The 20888-nt window shown below is 41.1% G+C and overlaps 1 long non-coding RNA gene across 1 annotated transcript; it reads right to left on the bottom strand.

Moving 5' to 3' along the window:
- Positions 1-632: 632 nt before the first annotated feature.
- LOC140217371 (uncharacterized) lies at positions 633-17587 on the bottom strand. Its single transcript, XR_011893920.1, has 3 exons — positions 16467-17587; positions 13021-13168; positions 633-1702 (listed from the first exon to the last, which is right to left on the bottom strand). It is a non-coding gene; the product is annotated as an uncharacterized lncRNA (long non-coding RNA).
- Between the last annotated feature and the right edge of the window lie 3301 nt (positions 17588-20888).

Consider the following 20888-nt stretch of genomic DNA (forward strand, 5'->3'; position numbering starts at 1 on the left):
GGAATTTTACGAGGTTGAAGGGAGTTCTTTTTGTGTGTGTTTAGTAGATTGTGTCTGACGAGTGCAAAAACCATGACAAAGCAATAAAATGTCTGGATATTTATTGCAGTTCGAGAATCAAATGTGCCAGCATGATAGTACAATCAATGACTATTAGCATAATGAAAGTGAAATAATTCAATAAAATGGATACAAACAAGCAAACCAGTTTGACAGGAAATTCAAGCATATTGCAAGCTTCAGTACAGTTGAAAATCCACAAGTGCAGCCAAGACTGAAATTCAGCGGCTCAAAACATCATGAGCTATTGGGCAGTCCTTGCATGCATTAGAACAGGCCACATTTGTTTTTGCATGTAAAAAGCATGCTACAAAAAATGATGCAAAGGAGGCCAGACAGCACCAATGACCTAGAACATAATGAAAGTACCTTTGAATACCTATGCTATTTCTAATAGACATCTACGTACAACTTATTCTCTCATGTAACACACAGCTGCAAAGAAAAAGCAGAAGTGGTACCACCCACTCTGAATCAATTTCCTTAGCGTGCAGCACCTGAAATTCAAGCTTGCCAGCTAGAGAACATGACAAGTTCACAGCAAAATGGGCATAATGTGATAACAGTAGACAAACAGGTGATATCTCAGGCTGAAGTTAATTCAACAAGGGGACTAGTCGTCATCAGGGAAAGAAAATCCAAGCAGACAATTCCAGCTCACACTTACTTGCATACACAGATGTCGCTACATAGGTTTGTGTTGTGATGCCCCATGACCTAAGTCAGCATCAAAGAGGTTCATTAAAGAGTGGCACATATGCAATGGCACACACCCAGCGTACATACACAAGTTTGTGTCAAAAAAGTTCATTGGAGAGCTGCATCTACCCAGTGGCCCCAAGTGCTCGTAGTAGCCCCAGGGGCACATACTGAATTTCCACAAATATAAGGAGTTTTTTTTTTTCAAAATTTCTGGCGTCAGAAGACGCCTCGCCTTATATAACTGACATAGACACAAACAACAAGATCACTCATAGAAATTGGTGCCAGCAACCTGCCAAACTCCCATACTTCTACACACCTTGCTACCCCAACTAAACCCCCATGGTGAGCATTTAAACTTACCTCACCTTCTCTATGCACTCACTCATTTTGCTGGATATCCATGGAGTGGCGAAAAGTGAACTATATAAATACTGCCAAGGAAAACGGTTGTTACCCTAACGAAGAAGTCCACTTCTCAAAAAAATTTATCCACCTGACAACACTTGTTCGACCTCTGCTGATCACCTTGAGCTGAATATTGCATATCACACAAAGCAGCAATTCAACTATAATTTTTAGTTTTATAATGAAACAAAAATTTCTTAGGATGTGAAAGAAAATATGATACAGGAACCTTTAACAGTATCCATAAGTGTGAAATTTTTACACAGGCAAAGAGGCAAACACTTTGCCACCAGGGCACACATAAGGCGTCATTACATTTTCTCTGCAAAAAGCCTTAACACCCCGACGACAGGTAGTGTTGCATGAAGCCATGCATGCATTTCAAAAAATAGGCATTTTGTATTTTCTTCTTCCGCAAGATCAAGGCAGGCAGGCTGTGATGCTGTGCAAACAGTGGTGGCCTTCAAAAGGGAAGGAATCCACACAAAAAGCCATGGTACTGTTGAGATGGCAGTGCATGATAGGGAGCATTCTGGAAAACCAAACAAAATAGATTATGTACTATTGTATTGCAAACAGACACCGCATGAATATTTAAACATAGCATCACCAATTATTCAACAGTGCTGGGCCATTCAATGCTACCACTCCAAGTGCATCTTGGCCACCTCAGATTTTAGGAAAAATTACAGCCCATTGTACAGTTGCAGACTGGATGAAGTGGAGAGTATGACGAAAGCCCGTCTGGTCGGGATGATGCATACTAAAAGGAAGAGGTCCAGACACCGACCAAAATGTTTAAAATAGTTTTTTACATTTTCAAATTCAAATAAATTCAAATAGCTTCAAAAATTCAAATAAGTACTTTAAACCATTTTGGTCAGTGTCCAGACCTCTTCCTTTTAAGTCGCAGAATGCACAAACAGACTACTTCGTGAAAATTTCACATGGTGTGAGTATCGTTATCTTGTAGGCTAAGGTTGAAACATCACGGCACTGACAAAGCTACAAACAAGTGTTTCTACGAATGACCACAAGGCCTTCCAGAATGTTTCATTATGTGAGATAGACCATTAATGTTTTTTATCTGCAAAGAGTATCTTCTTATTCTGACTTAAGTATAATAGACCTTCGAGCAATTTCTGAAAAGTATTTTCATCCAGCTCGGGTGGTTTATAGGCGCAAATAACCAATTTAGGAACCCCCATTTTGTAGTGAAGAAAGCTTATATTAAAAAAACCTATAGCTGCAGTGATTAAAAGCTTCTGAAATTTTGAATCAACTCTTTATGTCTGCAGAAGCTCTTTAATTAGATATTAGGACGCCTTGCAGCACTGACAATGAAAGGAAATCATGACAACATATTACAAAAACTAATAAAATGAATGTGTTCTTGATAATATATGTTGTATTATACACAGATTATACAAAACACCAGCAGTAATGTGCATATCTTCAGAGTGCACACACAGTTCACCAACGTAATAATAAATACAGGTCAACATCATAAAGCAACACATAGGTACTGGCGTTTTTCTTTCACATTGGCCTAAAAACCAATCACATGAGCATTCAGCCATCATATAAGCAGCACCTGCTTGCATGAATTCAAGGAACTTTCAGATGTGCAAAATCGTTTAGGAGCTTTTAAGCAATAGGCATGACACTACTATTATGATGAATTTGTTGCCTGTAAGTGGTAAATCAAGTGAACTGCTAGTTGTCCTTCCGGTGAAGGATATTGCAGAAAATGTGAGGACAAAAAGATTATAGTAGCTATTTGGAACTCATGAATGTTAAGAAGATAATATGCAATGTTACCATGCTGACAGACAGTCAATAAAAGATGATACAAAGAAAATATTATATATAGATTACACAGATGCAAGCATTCTGCTTCTTTATTGCTGCAAAACTTTGTAGTTATAGAAGTGCTTCATCCCCTGAAAAATATTTTTAGCAATACATTCACTATGGAGTTCTATTGAGGGTGCATCAGATTTGCATGCTACAAGTGGTTTGAGCTGTTCACAGACAGACATCTGGTTTGTAAACGCAAGAGCATGACGAAATACTGCAAGTGCTCCAGAAAAATGCTTGCATGGTAAGGGAAATGACAAAAACAAGAATGTGGATGAAAAGACCAAACTGCCCCAAAGTCTAATTTTAGCAATGTAAGGTTTTATGAAACATAATTACAGTTCTAAGACAAAACAAAATACCAACATGATATGCAGAGAATGGGTGCTGGACATCAAGCAACCTCACTAAACAATGATTACATACATAAAAACGACACATTCGCAGGAAATTTCACAATACACGACATATAAACTATGTGATTCATGATGCACCCATGTCATACATCATATTGTTCAAGTAACCAACTTCTTTATTCAAGACCCCTGTAGAAGGTTAGTTAATGCAGTTATTGGTTTCTTGGATGGAAAAGATCTAGTATACAAATCTGCACTTCCCTGCCTTATATTTGCAAACTGCATGTGTACAGTCACAGTTTGGCATGTTTTGCAATGTTTTGTGAGATATCCAGATGCTGTTACCACCTACATCTGTGCACAATGCTCCTGCAGCCTGCCATTACCACAAATCCTGGTCTATCCTACATAATACCCCAGTCACACGGGCACTTTCAAAGTCCTTTGAACCAAAGATTCTTTACTTCAAGGGAGAATGTGCACTGTCACACAGGCACAGCAAAGGAGCCCTACTGGAAGGTGGCTTTGAGTCAAAGGAGTGCGCGTTCGTCCTTTGAAACCTCAAGGGAATACTCCCAAGCCTAGAGGGCGTCTGACAGTAGAAAAAATAATCTAAAGATATGGAAGTTCAATTTTTACCTCTTCAGAACAAGCTTATAAGTACTGAATACTGTTACTAAAGTACTAAACTCTTTCGGGACACCCGCAATCTCCATCATGAAAGCGCCGGTACAGCAACACCGGTAAGGCCTGTCGTCAGCAGCAACCTCGACACAACACGGTTGCCATGTGCGATTTGGTTCTTTGGTTAGTGGCTGCTAGGTATCCCAGTCTCCTTGGCTTTTTTCTGCACATCTTTCCTTGTCACTTTTGTTTTTTAGTTTTTACAGCGTTTACGTGTACCTACCGCTACCTAGCCACAATGAACGAAACAAAGCAGCTGAAGCAAAGGCAACAATGAATAATCGACGCCAATGTGCGGTGTACGAAGCGGTACACATGGTGGCCATCATTACAATAAATACATCTGTTTGTGATAAAGTAATGCCTTTACTATGTGTGCATTTTGTTTTGATGTTTCTATGTATTAGGACAAATAAATGTTGCTGAAAAAAATGTGACAAATTTATTATAAGACGCACTGGGCTATATTTTTTTATTACTTTCAAGGTGATGGTAGCGCTAAGGATACATTGCGGTCTCTGTTAAAAGCTTCAACGGAGACTACCTGGAGACCATGTAGCACCGACATATATCCGTTGAACTAATGTCTTTGAAAGCTCAATGCTCCTTAACTTCAAAGGACCTTTGGCATGCTCGTGTGACGGGTATAACACTTGCTGCTGAAGGCATTAAAGGCACTCAAAGGTGCCTCAAAGACAGGCTGAGCATTCTGCGCAAGTTAGCGTGTCAGCAAGGCCTGAAACACTTGCAGGACATTGTAAAAGATGTCAATACATGGCAAAATACAACAGCACAACATACTCAGAAAATGTAAGCCTAAAATTCCACACTGATATATATAAGGGCCTTCCCAGACAAACCGATAAATGCAATAGCACACCTTCTATTGAAATCTCGAATATAAGAATTGATTACTTGAAAAAGATGTACGGTACATGCAAAATAGAATGAGTGATGTATGTTATATGTCATGTATAGTCAAATTTTGCTGCAAATTTGAGCATTTCATGCATGCATATAATCGCACTCATGTACTAAAACAAGTTCATGTGTAGTGCTCATCCTGTGCATTTCATGTGTTTCATCTTATAGTGTAGTAACTATGTTTCCTAATGCCAGTAACCAACTCTCCCAGCTTTCAGCAATAGTATGCAAGATTATTTATTCTTAGAAGTATGATAGCAGGAAGAAACAAGGATAAAGACCTGTCAACAGGACTAGCATCAACTACAAGCTGATTTGGCTCCTGGATGGAAACGAGTATTAGTAATCGTAATCATTATCAATGTTTCAATGAGGGAGTGGGTGAACCCAGAACTTGCACAAATAACTACAGTAGCCACATGGCTGAACATATGAGCCGTGGGTGTTTCCCTATCTTCCAGCACATGAGGTTAGTTGCAGAGCCCCGAGAGAGCTGAGAGGGAAGCGATTGTAGTTTTCCACATTAGCAAATAAAGATCGACATGTGTCGGAAAATAATCACCATCTCTCATCGAAAACATGTAATTGTTTATAGAGCACTTATCCTCAATTCATTACACAGATTGCGTTAGGTGACTAATTTGTTTTACTACTGTTCTTAGTGCCCCATACAAGATTAACCTTTTCCATGCCAATTTTATTTTCAGAAAACCACTGAAATTTCTAAAATATTTTTATTAGCTATTCTTTGTGAAGAGTTTTTATTACTGCAATATCAGCAGTTCGTTTAAAATTTTCTGCTGCCTTTTACTAGCTGTTTTTCATGTTTTTAGGTTGCAAACAGACAAGGACGCAGAAACTGTCTACATGAAGCATATTTTTTAAAGAAAGTCAAGCGTGCTTTTGTTATCCTCCATGAAAAATGTTATTGCAGGAATAAAGGTGGTTAACCGAGGGCCCCTATTTTTATTATTCATATCATAAGAAGCCAACAAACACTGACACCAAGGACAACATAGGGGAAATTACTTGAGCTTAATAAATGAAATAATGAAACGATAAATTAATGGAAATGAAAGTGGATGAAAAAACAACCTGCCACAGGTGGGGAACGATCCCACAACCTTCGCATTTCGCATGCGATGCTCTACCTATTGAGCACCGCGGCGCCGTTTACCGATCCACTTTCTTGGGTATTTATGTTTCCTTGTAGAACCCTGGGAATGTTAGCCAGCGTTACCACTCACAGACCTTGGCGGCAGACATGGAACATCCTTTCTGCCGCAGGCGTCACGAGAACGTGATCTTTTTTTTAGTGAAGGCAACCGGTCAATAAACCCACACATGCTACCTGAAGGCATCAATGTTGCCTGATTCGAGACACTCGTTATGTAATAAATGAGAAGAAAGAGGGTTAACCGAGGGCCCAATTTTTACTAGTAATATCATAAGAAGCCAACAAACACCAAGGACAACATAGGGGAAATTACTTGAGCTTAATAAATGAAATAACGAAATGATAAATTAATCGAAATGAAAGTGGATGAAAAAACAACTTGCCACAGGTGGAGAACGATCCCACAAGTTCACTTTCTTTTTTTGGGGTGGGGGCAAAAACTGAACACATAACTAATCACTGATCTATCATGCAAGTGGTGTTTGCCTATCTCAATAGTCTATTTAAAGACAGAAAACTAGGCTCAGGTGTTTTTATCTCTAAAAGAAAAGACAAGCTTTTATACGGCAACCTATCAACTTGAAGCCCACGGTAGTAGTTCTCTTCTATGGCATCTAGCTGTTGAGCACGAGTCAGATAAAAATTAATGCAAATGTATTAGTGTTCCATGCTTTTAATGCATGGAAAAGGGACACTAAAGGAAATTAATGAGTTAAGTTAGATTAAAGGTTAGCCTTTTGTAATAACAAATTCATCATTTATACCAAGAACAGAGCTTTTATAAGCAAGAAAATTAGAGAACTGGAACATCAAAGGGCACCAACTAATATATTGAACCAAATTCTGTAGTTTTATTTGCCAAAACCACAATATGATTATGAGGCATGAAGTACGAGGGATTCTGGAATAATTTTGACCCCCTTGGTTACTCTACTATGCATACAGTGCAAAACACACATGCATTTTTGCATTTCACACCTATCAAAATGCAGCTGCCACAGCTACAATTTGATTATCCACCATCAGGCTTGGCAGCGCAACACCAAACAGCCCAACTCAGAGCCCATGCTTGTCAGCAACCTTCTGCAGTGAGTGCATCACTTGGTGCTCATGAGGCAGTACTTCCAGCTGCTTCAGCTGCTTTAAAGTGTGCGCACTGCTGGCTTTTGCTGTTTTACAGCCCTTAAAGCCCAACCACAACAAAAGTTAGGGCTGCATAAAAAGATGATTCAAACAGTGTAAATACAAAACAGCATTCTAGCAATCTTGATACGGAGACTGAAATGAATGCCACAATTACCAGTAACTGGCAGTGAGGCATGACTCAGATTGCAGGGCACCTTAGTGTGGCCTACGAGATAAGGGACCACCTGCAGCTGCCTGCAGTGATAAAAACCTGAAGGCGATGTGGACTCTCGTCATAGCCACTAACCACCAGGTTCATGTGTCGTCTGCTAATACAGTATTAAAAGAATATCAAAAAGAAAATTAGATACCAGCCCCGCAGCTTTGCCAAGATGACTACAGTAGTATTTACTACTAATTTATTACCAATATAGCCAAAGTGAAATTTCATTGCATTTGGGATTTAAGCTTTTGCAGTAGGGGTTTTGAGATGTGATAATCGCAATGCTCCTGTGCTTTGTGACATTACATCACTAGATATTTGACAACGCCGTGGTTCTAAGTGTTTTTACATACATCGATATCTTGATTCTTTTACAACCTAACTCTAATATGACACATGAGAATACGGTAGATAACATTTGAAATGTCTTTAATGGGCACGGAAAAGGACTAACCTTTACACATGAGACACGCATGGTGAAAGCATTGTAAGCAAGGCTCCGTGTCTTTAAATAATTTTTCACTTTGGTCGGTGTCAGTTCTGTTTTTTCCCTTGACTCTTCCTAACCGGACAAGACTTCGTCAGACTCAACTTCATTAACCCATTGACAATATGCTGCATATCTTAGGTAAACATTTGATGCTCACCCTAATGCATGTTTCCTGAAGTTACCAACTAAGAGCAAAGAAAGGTTAGCTACTGTATGAACCAGCCTAAATCCATGTTAAGCCCACAATTGCACAATGTGCCTTGAATAGGCTCTAAAAATGTGTATTAACACAAGGCGCAATAGATTTTGTGCTCACGTTGGCATGTTCATAACAGCTGGCCTCCCTCACTCTCATCATCGGAATCTCAGAATCCCTACTGCGAAAACTTCAGGAGTGGAAAGCAGCAAAGGTAACAGTGCGCAGTTTGAAGCAGCCAGAGGCACTGCCTCATGAGCACAGCAGCTGCACTCACTGAAGAAGGTTAATGACAAATATGGGGCCCCATTCGTGCTGCTGGTTCCGAAGAAGCCATCTAAGCTTTTTTCCCACGCTTGAGTGTAAAAATACAGCTGCTTTTAACAAAAGGCATGCAACACCGTTCATGAATTGTGCCATTGGAATGGTTTACCAAATAACCTCTTACTTCTGGTAAGCTCTACACAAGCCAAATTGGATGCTGCACTGATGAAAGGGCAAGAGAACATTTGCAGAATATAAAAACAAAGTAAGACCAATGTAGGTGAGCATTGTAACACATGCACTTGTCATCCACAACTTGAAATATATTCTTGGCAGAAGTAGAAACATGAATTCACAACTGATATCAGAAGCTCTTTTAATATCAAAGAATGACTGTGTAATTATTCTTTTTTTTTTCTATTTCTCACAAGTATGTGTATGAATGTTTTTTGCTTTCGGTTTACACAGGTTGCTACACCTCGATTTGTTTGACCCTGTTCCCTTCTTTGCAATCTTTCCTCCCTCCCCCTCTTTTATGAACTTCCAGAGAGATTATATGAATAGTTCCTGCTTTCTTAGAAAACATGGCATACACGCGGTAGATGTGGAACATCCTTTCTGCTGCAGGCATCACAAGTACGTGATCTTTTTGGGTGAAGGCAACTGGTCAATAAAGCCCCACATGCCAACTGAAGGCATCAATGTTGCCGGAATCGAGACCCTTGTTATGTAATGAACGAGAAGAAAGCAGGTTAACCGAGGGGCCCGATTTTTATTCATCATAAGACGCCAACAAACAAAGGCACCAAGGACAACACAGGGAAAATTAACGGAACTGAAAGTGGATGAAGAAACAACTTCCCGCAGGTGGGGAACGATTCCACATCTACGCATTACGTGTGTGATGCTCTACCGATCGAGCTAACACAGCACCGTCTTCCCATCTATTTTCTGGGGTATTTATGTTACTACTAGAACTAACCCTGGGATTGTTAGCCAGTGCCACCACTCACAAACCTTGGCGATATGTAGAGCATCCTTTCTGTCGCAGGCATCACGAGTATGTGATCTTTTTGGGTGAAGGCAACTGGTCAATAAACCCACACGTAGTACCTGAAGGCACCAATGTTGCCAGATTCGAGACCCTCGTTATGTAATGAACGAGAAGGGGGTTAACCAAGGGGCCCGATTTTTTACTGCTGGTGTAGTACACACTTTCCTGCGTTTAGGGTGATGCCAGCTTCTTGCAGGTGCTGAAGTACTTTGTGCAGTCGTGCATCATGTTCTGTCTTCGTGCGGCCAAACACTATTATGTCGTCTTGCAGACATGCTTGGCCGTCCAGGCCTTCTAGCAGTCTTAGCATTTCCCAGTGGAAAAATTCAGTTGCTGTGGAAATTCTGAAGGACAATCAGAGGAACTTAAAATGGCCAAGTGGCGTCAGGAAAGTGTTGTACCTCTGGGACTCGGGTAACCAGTAACCAATATCCGGCTATAGCATCAAGTTTGCTAAACCAGGCAGCTCCCGTGAGTTTGGCCAGGCAATCATTGATGGTGGGCACTAAGACTCATTCTCACAGAATGTTCTATTTTAACCCTCCAAAGTCACTGCAGATTTGAAGCTCGCCTCCTTTATTTTTAGCCACTACCATAGGTGCATGCCACTCTGTGGTTTCTTCGACCTTTATGATGACACCCAGGCTCTCCGTTCTCTCCAACTCACATTTGGACACTCGGCAACATGGGCAGAGGTACTCGCCCCGAGTACATAATAGCACGCCGCTTGGCATCAGGGAGTAGCGATATATTGTAATCGGTCCTGAGAAGGTAGGCCCAGGTCTGTAGCCAGGTAGAGGTAGTGGCATAAAATGTTGGCTGGGTCGCTGACCTTGCCTTTTGACTCCGCTACTTCTAGGAGACTTGGTTGGACATTGAAGGATTTGATTGCGGGGGGACGTCAAAAAGTGCGTCATGCAGCTTGTCTATTACATAAATTTGTTCTTGACACAACCAGCCATTTCAGCACACGGTAGCAGTCTAACCGTTGCTTTTTTTGGTCCTGCCGGGTCCGAGCAGCTGTTCTTTTGCTTGCTTCAGGTTTCCCGTGACTTGTTCGTCGTAGAGGCTTGTTGGCATGGCAGTCACATCTGCACCAGTGTCTACCTTGGAGCCATTGACCATCACATTGATTTTTCATGGCCCAGGATCCTGTTGGTCAGTTAATTGTCCAAGTAAACCTCTTCCAAAACAGCTTGGTATGTGCATTTTGTTCTGCTTCTTGGAAGCGGAAAAGCATATGGCAGCTGTGTTCCTTTTTACTGCAGGCACTGCATGTTTTGCCATTCGCCGTGCACATAGTGTGTGATGGTGAACCATAGGTGTCTTGTTGAGCCATACCACTTGCATGTCAGCGCAGTTTGGTCACGCTGGTTTTTACGAGAATTATTTCATTTCATTTTATTACCTTAAAGGCTCCAATAAATGTTACATAAGGGGTGGCAAGAATAAAAATACATAGTCACAATAACAGGAATATTTGACTTTCCTTTGCTCTTCGAGAAGCTGTGCATGGTGTCTACAGCTTCAAGTGATTGTAGCTGTGGCCGTAGGTCCTTTTGCTGCTGTTTGATTGTTGCCGCCATGTTGCGAGCAGCGTTGACAGCGGCTTCCAGAGTAAGCTCAGCATTAAGTTGCAGCTTCTCACTTACCTACGTGTCTGTGGGACCGACCACGAGTCTATCACAGATCAGTTCCTCTTTCAGGGCGCTGTACTCAGAGGCTTCAGCGAGCCTGAAGAGTTCGGTGATGAACATATCGGCTGTCTCATGCACGTCTTGCTTCTGGCTGTTGAACTTTGCACACTCGTATATCATGTTCATCCGTGTCAGGAAATTTTTTATGAACAGTTGCATTACTGTGTTGTAGTCGAGTTTCTCAGCATCACAGAGCCTGAGCAAGGCTAGGACGTCTTTGGCTTCACGACCCATGGCATAAATGAGTGTGTTCACCTGCGTCTCGTCGTCGTCTTTATTCTGGAGATAGCTCTATAGCCCTCCCTTCTCGTGAGCCACCGTTTCTACTCCTCGGGCTGCCGAAAATCAAGTTTTTCCGGCAGTTTGACGACGAACGAGTTTAGTGGAGCTGCGTGCTGGGCTGTGGGCACTGTAGGTGAAGCCATGGGTAGCAAAGTTCGTATTCACCGCAGTGCGCTGTGATGTAGACTTCTACTTGCGTGGTGCATTTCTCACACCGTTGTCGAGTATCCCACCGTTGCCTCCATGTCATGGTCGGGTGACGAGCATACGTGATTGACAAAACGTAAGTGTTAACTGGAACTGTTTACTAGGTTGTGTATGCAAAACAAGCACGGCTACATGCCGGCTCGGCTTACACGGTCTGGTCCGCTCTCCCAGAGGCGTTGTTCCGCATCTTACATGACCGTGTACACAGCGCCATCTCGTTGCGGTAGCTCGCATGACACGGTGCACCAGTGTAACTCAATGGACAGCAACTTCAAAAAAAGTATATTTCGGAAGGCTGCCCAAGTTTAAACAACTCTCAGTTAACGTTAAGGCGATTTGCCCCCTTATTAACATGCACATTTACGCCACTAGACCATAACCTCATTGCTACATTATAGCACAGTTTTGGTCCGAATTAAAACACTGATATAACACAGCGGAAAAGTTACGAATAAGTGCCATAAATACGAAGAATATTAGAAGGGCATACACTATCATTCTTGCTAACTGCTCATTTGTTGAAATTCTGGCAGTCTTCTGAATTATAATTTTTAAACGTGCTGCCCACTGAGTTATGATAATGCATTGCGGTGAAATTTGATAGATGGCCGCAGAGCCAATTCAACATTTCAGTTTCAACCACAGCTAGTTACCCCTATGCTTTTCTTGGCTTCATTGCCTGCTGGCTTTATATGGTCGTGATTTTAAAAAAATGAAGTCCGTTTTCCTTCTCATTCATTCATGCGAGGGTTTGAAACCTCACAGCTTTGATGCCTTTAGGTAGCATGCATGGGTTTATTAGCCACATGCCTGCTCTCTTCAGTTCAGGTGTTACGCGACACCATCGTGCAAAAAAAGATGTTCCACATCTGCCCACCATGGCTCTAAATGGCGCTGGCTAACACTCCCAGGGCATAAATACCATAAATACCCAAGTTAGCACAATTGGTAGTGCATCGCGTGTGTACTGCAAAGGTTGTGGGTTCAGTCACCACCCCAGACAAGGTCCTTTCGTCTGCTTTCATGACTTTCTTTCAATATTTTCTACATTTCAATTTCAACCACAGCTAATTACACCAACGCTTTTCTTGGCTTAATTGCCTGCGACCTTTATATAATCAGCAAAAATAAGGTTACAAGAAAATTAAAATAAATAAGTGGAGGACAGGGTCATCGGTGTTCAAAGAAGCACCTTCCTTTTTGTATCGTTAACCAACATGTGCGCCCAATAGGTAACTCCTCTACCTGCACATCGAATGACAATGCAAGAGATGCAGCTGGAACCCACAGTCAAATATATGTACAGCATACCAATGCATCTCTCCTCCGAAGGTAGTGAAGAGCACAGGTGCCTGTAGAGTTGCGTGCCACGGTTCCTCTTGCCAACCCATGGAAAGGAGCATAAGTGATGCTGTAGAGCTTGCTCCTTCAAGCAGTGTTCAGGTATCCATTCATAATCCTGCATGTAGTGTCCAATGTATTGTAGATATCAAGACAGCTTCAGTCCTGCAGCAAATAAAGTGATCAGTTCTAACCAAAATGTTGAGATGTAGACACTTTGGCAGGCGGATGTTAAATGCTGAAGTTTCTGGGATGCCAGTGATAATTTCATTAAACATTATATGGGCCACTCATACAGGGATGGAAGCAGTCAAAGAAGTTTTGGAGCAGCTCTGGGAGGTGGCAAATTTGACACACTGGAGCATGAATTGCCCGTTTTCGAGCAGTAAATACATATTTACATGAGTAGCTTGGTAGAGGTCAATGAGTGAAATACAGGTATATGAAGAAAAGGTGTTCCTTATTTTACATTACAGAGCACTATTTGATTATGGCAGATCAGTTCTGGGGAAGCTTGCAAGGCAAGTAAAATTCATGACAGGAAAAATTTTCACCCACCCTACTTTAGCATGAAGCTACGAAGGAGACCTGTACAGGTTTCTCGGAAACCACCATTAAATTACATACTGGATATGACAACTAACTGTGGCCAAGAAAAAAATTAATGAGTGCTTTCCGTGAACATCACCCACTCCATGTTGATAGGTTTATGTTTGTGCTACTCAAGTTTTTTTTTTCCATTGTGAACAAGCAATTAATATGTACTTGTAATGAATGTTTATTTCCTTACTTATCGAATATGGTGCCAATGCAAAGGTTGCGGAATACGCCGAGAAATGACCGATAACAGCGTTACAACGACCTAGTTCATGTGTGGTCTTTTTTTTTTCGACAAAAAAAACAAACAAACAAGCGAATTTTTCTTTAGAAATTCACGTGACAATGCGCTCCGCATCAGTAATATAAGTGGTCTCAGACAGAAACAGTGTCATCAGTGCACTGCATATATTATGAATGTGCAAACCTGGGGCACAGTCTTGTAAAGGTTCGCAAAGCGAACTGTTACCAAGATCGCGCTACTTCGCATTTGGTAGGGACTGTACTTGCACGCCAAAAACTGCTGACATGTCGAGAAAAAACTGCAGCTGCTCTTTCCCAGTGCCCCTATTTGACAAAGTTTTTGTAAAGATTGATGCAATAGTGCGCAGAAGCATTGTCATGGTAAGGGCAGTTTATTTTCACCTTTTATTTATTTCACGGGCTTTCATTCTCGTGCCTTCACAAATCCTAGGCTGTCTTAAATGCTGTTACCGGCCATTTGTAACCATCATACAAAGCTTTTCACTGACATCTCATCAAATAGGTAAATCAAGACACTCATCAGATACAGTGAACACCATTCGAGTAGTGCACTCTGGTAATTTTTCATTCTTGGCAACCTGCAGTTGAGATAGCAGAATATTGCAGAATAAATGTGAAGTGACGTAGTGGTCATTGCATATTTGCGAGTATATTATATCTGTTTTGACACACTGGTTGGAAAAAAGACATGAACGGGCATGTTAATTGCACTTGAGCTATGGTATACAAGTTTCCCTTGTTGTGCAAGGGCGTCTACATTAGACAGACGGGAAGGGGTATCAATGATTCATAATAAGGTTAGTTACAGCGCAACCTAAGACAAGGACAACAGAAGGTACAAAATGACGACACGGCGCTGTTTTGTACCTTCTGTTGTCCTTGTCTTAGGTTGCGCTGTAACAAACCTTAGTATGAATCCCAACCAACTGGCCCAACTTGCCGTTCTGATGCAGTATCAACGATTGCTTGGGCGAGCATAGTTACAACCTTCATAAAAGTTAACGAAGTAGGCCCCTTGCGATGCATTGCAAGACTTGTGGATGCAAACTAGTTTTTTTAAAGAATGTGTCATCATTGGATGCAGTAACATTCAACTGATGCGCGAGATTACTGATCAGGCTAATGCCATTGCCAAATACGTTAGGGTGTGCGTGAGTACACCCTCCTTATCTTTATCAGGCAAGGAACTTTACTTTCTAAGTTGGTCGGCACGTTTTCAGTGAACTGCAGCCGTCTGCTTCTTGTAAGGTTGTTGTTTCAGTTGTTTTTCTCATGTGTGCTATGAGCGGCGCATATAATGTGCAGTAGGGTCGTGGAATAAGACCAGTTAGAAGTTAGTGCTCATCCTGTCACCTGTACTTTTTCTTCCATACTCAAACTGAGTTATGCTAAAGCAAGATAAGAATCCATTCAGTCAGTTTGTGCCTTCGAACCAGTTCACCTCCACAGTGCACAATGATGCTATTATAAAGGGACACTGAAAATATTGTTTATTTTCTTTGAATAAATAAAGTTTAGTATGAAGTTTCACACTGCATTTTGCAAGTTTTAATTACCCTAGTATAAATTTGTATTCTAGAATGTGAAGGATGAAAACAAGCATTTCCAACCTTACACATTTCCAATGACATCTAATCACTACAACTTAGAGGAAAGGCGCTACGATCTCAAACAGTCGCAACTTCTATCCGCAGTTGTTGTATATAAAGGCATTACGCACCTAGAGAATATGGTCAAATCTTAAAGCTAAAACTACGGTAAAGGCTTGTACCAACACGCTTAAACAAGGGAGAACATTTCAAAACACATAGTGCGGAGGTAAAAAAAATAGATCATGGAGTTTTACTTGCCAAAACTACAATCTGATTATGAGGCACGCCATAGTGGGGGGACTCCGAAATAATTTTGACCACCTGAGGTTCTTTAACGTGCACCTAAATCAAAGTACACGGGTGTTTCTGCATTCTGCCCCCATCAAAATGCGGCCGCCGTGGCCGGGAATCGATCCCACGACCTCGTGCTTAGCAGCCCAACACCATAACCCCTAAGCAACCACGGTGGGTACAGTGCACAGCTGTGAAAATTTTTCCTATACCAGAAATAAGTTTTTGGCCAGGGGCTCAAGAACCGAGGGAATCGCGCCCTGTCTGGCGCTGTTCACAGTGCCACCTCAGCCAACTGGCACATTTGCACGCGAGAACGAGAGCACCAAGTCCGGCCATGACTGGCAAACCCATATGACGATACATTACCAAAATATACAGTAACTAAAACAAAAGGACGCGTACAAACGAGATGTGTCCTTTTTATTCAACTGACATATAATCTTCGCGCCTTCTCCCCCTTGTACGATATAGAGGTTACACAGTTCTGCTTGTTCTATCGTCTTACATCATGCATGCGCACTGAGCACATCAATACGTTCTGGATATCGCAGAAGCCGTTGTTCACGGCGTGAGACTCACGATAGCGAAGTCAAATGCGATCCTTCTAGAAATAAAGAAATTGTTTGCCTGCGACAAACTTTGCGAACAAGAAATAAAATACGAGCTTACCAAAATGCTTCGTCCAGGTTGGTGGCGGCACGCAGTTCGTTGGCGTTCACCGTTGCGCATTACGCTGTGTTGTTAATCACGCCGCCCTCGCTAGTAGGCGTGAGAAGAGCATCAAAGTATTATTCTTTTCTGTCAAATACTGCTGCTTCGTAAGTACAAATAGAAAATTTTGAGTTGTCAAGCCTACCCCAGCATACTGGCACATAACAGCTTCCCGCGCTCAAATCTCGCTGTGGATTCGAATTCGCGCTGCGTGCATTTCGATGAGCTGTTGGGGCGCCACCTAGAAGAGTTTGAATATGGACAAAACAAAACAAAGTTCTAACATATGTCCGTCTAGATTATTTTATATTTATTTATTTAAGATATAAGGCACATGCTGTTTAGAAAATACTCACGGCAAACAATGTTTCAGTTTAGTTTCTTTGGCCCCTCGGCCCCTCCGATTTATGTCCATTGTCAGCTGGCCTGCGGCCTTTAAACGATATTCCTTACATATTGTGGCTCAATGTCGAGGACATTAAACCTGGTTGAATGGTGTTTAAATGGAGGGACAATATTTCGTTTTGTAGAGTATTGCTGCTGGGGATAAAGCGAGAAATACAGGCTGCTTCTCGTCGGCAAAAGGAGCCGGACGAGCAAGTCACGAAATGCAAGAAAACGAACGGCTTGCATGATTACTAGTACAGTCTCGCTTGGTTGACCAGTGAGAAACAGCATAATTAACAACCTAACAAATACAATGGACAGCCGCCAAATCGTTGGTCAATTAGACATGTTAATGATGAGTCAGAGTGGTTGTTATTTCGTGTTTGTCCGTTTGTAAACGTGTTGTGCAAAGCTTCGTTTATTCGATGTTGTGCCCCATTTCCACCAGAAAAAGAAAGAAAGAAAAGCGGCGTGTTTCTGTTGACGCGGCACGCGCAAGTGAAACGGATTTACGGGCAAGCCGCGCGTGTCACGTTCACACATATATCGCTCAATAAAGCATTCCGGCGGTATCGATCGACATACCGGCCGCACCACTGGTGGTAACGGCTATAGTGGTACCGGTGGTAATAAGGGGAGCCGAAAGGACCTAGAACCTCAGGGCACTACAAGAATATATTTCATGGTTTCACACCTGCTTACTGCGAAAGTGTACAAAGTACATGCATGGTATAGCACTGTACACGTAATGCAAAAATAAACGAATTAAAATATTAATTTGTAAACTAAGAAACCAAGGTGAACCTTCAATAATTCACGAACTGGTAGGTTCACACTCAACTGACTCATGAAACAGTATGCTAGCTGTGCCAAGAATTTTAATTAGTCGAGCAATTAAGGGTGGTGACTGTCATGTGCAATGCCTTGGGGAAATGCATGCAGAAGTAGGACAATAGCTGTTGCTCTGTCTTTGCTCATGCCCTATCAACTGATTAATCACTTATTTATTTATTTATTTTTATTTTCACATACTGTAGTCCAATTGGGCTATCGCAGGAGTGGGTTTGTACATTGCATATAACAAAATATTTTTCTGCACAAATCAACTTCAATGCCTTAAAAAACATGATAACTTCAATATAAAAGATACAATCAGTATAATAAACGCAGCATGAATCAAGTAAATACAATGATTTTTCTAATTTACCTAGTTTCACCTGGGAGTAAGTTCCATTTTTCAATTGTATGAGGAAAGCTATACTTAAACAGGTTAGTATGCAGTTGAAATGGAGCAAGGTTAAGTTTGTGGCTATTCCTAGTAGGTTTCAAATTATCAGGAGACAGATAGTTGTTCTTTAATGAGTAGTGTGGGGTGTTATTTGAATTATGCAACAATTTAAGGCATTCATAATCACGCCGCTTGGACAGAGGTAGTAAACCGATTTGTTGTTTATTTAAGTCATTATTCCAAAAAATTGGAGAGTTGGAATTTCCCCTCACAAGGCACTATTGGCAATAAAATCACCTACAGTGCTTTTCGAATGGGTGCCGCAGTGCTACAGTTGACCTGCAAAGACGGGGCCGAACCCCTGCTTAGAAAATGGAAGAGAGGCCAAACTCTCTCGAGCCCTGGCTAACTTTGAGCACTGACTGTGTTGAGTGGTATACTATATATTGTACTACCACACAGTACAATGATGTATATTAATGATTAATACAGTAATATTATGTATATAATAATAATAATAATAATAATAATAATGATTCAGATCTGCTACCATATCTGCATCTCCTTCCTTCATGCTACAGAAAATGTCTATGGAATTCTTGCTGTCAAATCAATAAATATATACTTCAGAGCATTGTTGCGTTGTTGTGACATCACTGGAAACATCACTTCACAGCATTAAATCTTTATCGGTCAAACCTGTGCTCAGAAAAACATGTGGCACTCAAAGCACAACAACCCAGCGGCGAGCATGGTGTGTCAAGCGCGTCACATGACTCGTCAAAGGTCGTAACATAATTGCTGGTGCTATATATATATATATATATATATATATATATATACATACCTTCCGCAAAGTACAACACTATTTGCATCTCACGTTGACTGATATCTTTCAATTGTTAGTAGGTGAAATGCAATCCACAGAAAAAGGATAAACAATTGTATGCATATCTATCAGTATAATCACGGAGTATCAGGCTGGGCATCAACCAAATTGATTCTTAATATCTGTAACTGTGGCGAGGAAAGCATATGTCGCCTTGAAGAAGACAAGTCCACTTGCTGAAACGTTGGCTCCTGCTTTCATCTTGTTCTCGGTTTGCTCATCGTCTTGAATTTCCATCTCCTGCCTTCCCCATGTTTTCCCTGGGTTTGTATACATGGTATTTTAACACGCAGCCTAAAAGATTGCAGATTCTTCTCCTATATGCATAGTTGGTATATAATTGTGAATCAGCAACACACTAAAAAAACGTTTTCTTCTAGCATAACACTGAAGCATACAAAGTTGAAAATTTACTGTGCCTACCTGGGCGTCATTTCACATATTTAAGAGGTGAATCATTTTCCTTTGTGTACATGTGCATTGGGCTAGCTCCCAGATCAAACTATATGCCATCAATCTGCACAGTTGGCACAGTAGGAATTCACAAGACAAATTTTAGCAGAGTGCACCTTGTTTACACTTTTCTGCATTTCTGTATGCAAGATATAACACTACAATTTCCGCTGAAGATACTGTGCTTGTTGTGCAGGCCATGTTTTGATGCTAATGGATGGCACCTGTATAATCATGTAAGACTTTTGTGAATATATTGGCACAGCAGCACCTTCTGTTATTTTGTATGTATATTTCTGACCAGCAACACAACCAAGCAGAGGTATATTGTGCTGTAGGCAAAACAAGTGGCCACTTAGATTTGGCAGCTCTAGATGGGCACATCGCATCTAGTCGTTCCTCACCCCACTTTAACATTTACATTTCACAATGGCAAAGGACAATGTTGGATTCCGTAAAATATCCAATTTCAAATGCACTATGGATGACTGACTTTTGAAAGAACAATGAAGTGATGCCTGGAAACCTGTGTACCAACTTTCTTCCCATATTAGTTACTATAATGCCTTACAATGTGTCTTAAAATTCTTCACATGGTGCACCTAAATTTGGTGCTAGAGTGGAGAGGAGTGCAGTAGTTTGACTTTACCTAGGGTAGCAAAATGCCTCACAACACTGCTACATCAAAGTAGCAGTGTTGCAGCGCTCAACGGTGCCCTTAAAGGCATCAGTTGCGCCCATCACATAACAGGGGCAGGGAGAGTACAAACATAAATGAGATTACAAAGAAATAGTTACAACAAATAATAGGACAAAGTACAGAACAAAGGTATGCTAACATTGTTTAGGTATTAAGAAACAGAATGTAAGAAATCATAAGAATTGCAAAACAAAAGTTATGCACACAGCAAAATAAAATGTTGAAAATATGCATGCACACATAAACTACGGTATTAATACAGATATTTATTAGTAACTCACAAAAACAACTAAACAAGAATGTAATAAAAGAGGCAACTAATTAACAGTGCGTAGCACGTCGTAAAATTTTAATGTCAGATTTTAATATCAGAGGGAAAGCAGTTCCCTTCAGTGATGGTGCAGGGTATAAAGGAGCATGCATATTGTAACATGCGAGATGGTGTACGCTTAAATATGAGGTGGTGATCCCGGCATGAAAATACGACAGGTGGTGACTGAAAGAAATCATTGTGAAGAGAAGTACGATTATAAAGTTTGTCAAGCAGGCAAAGACGCACTGATTTGTGGCGAAGGGATAGTGCTTTTAAATCAGTACGTGCTTTTAATGATGACACGGAAGTGTAAGATGAATAGTCGGAAAATATGAAGGTGAGCAGCCCAGTTTTGAACAAATGCAATCTCGTCAACAATGTTTACCTGCCAGAGTGCTATATTAGCGATG

The sequence above is a fragment of the Dermacentor andersoni genome, chromosome 4, assembly GCF_023375885.2.
Source record: "Dermacentor andersoni chromosome 4, qqDerAnde1_hic_scaffold, whole genome shotgun sequence".
Lineage (NCBI taxonomy): Eukaryota > Metazoa > Arthropoda > Arachnida > Ixodida > Ixodidae > Dermacentor > Dermacentor andersoni.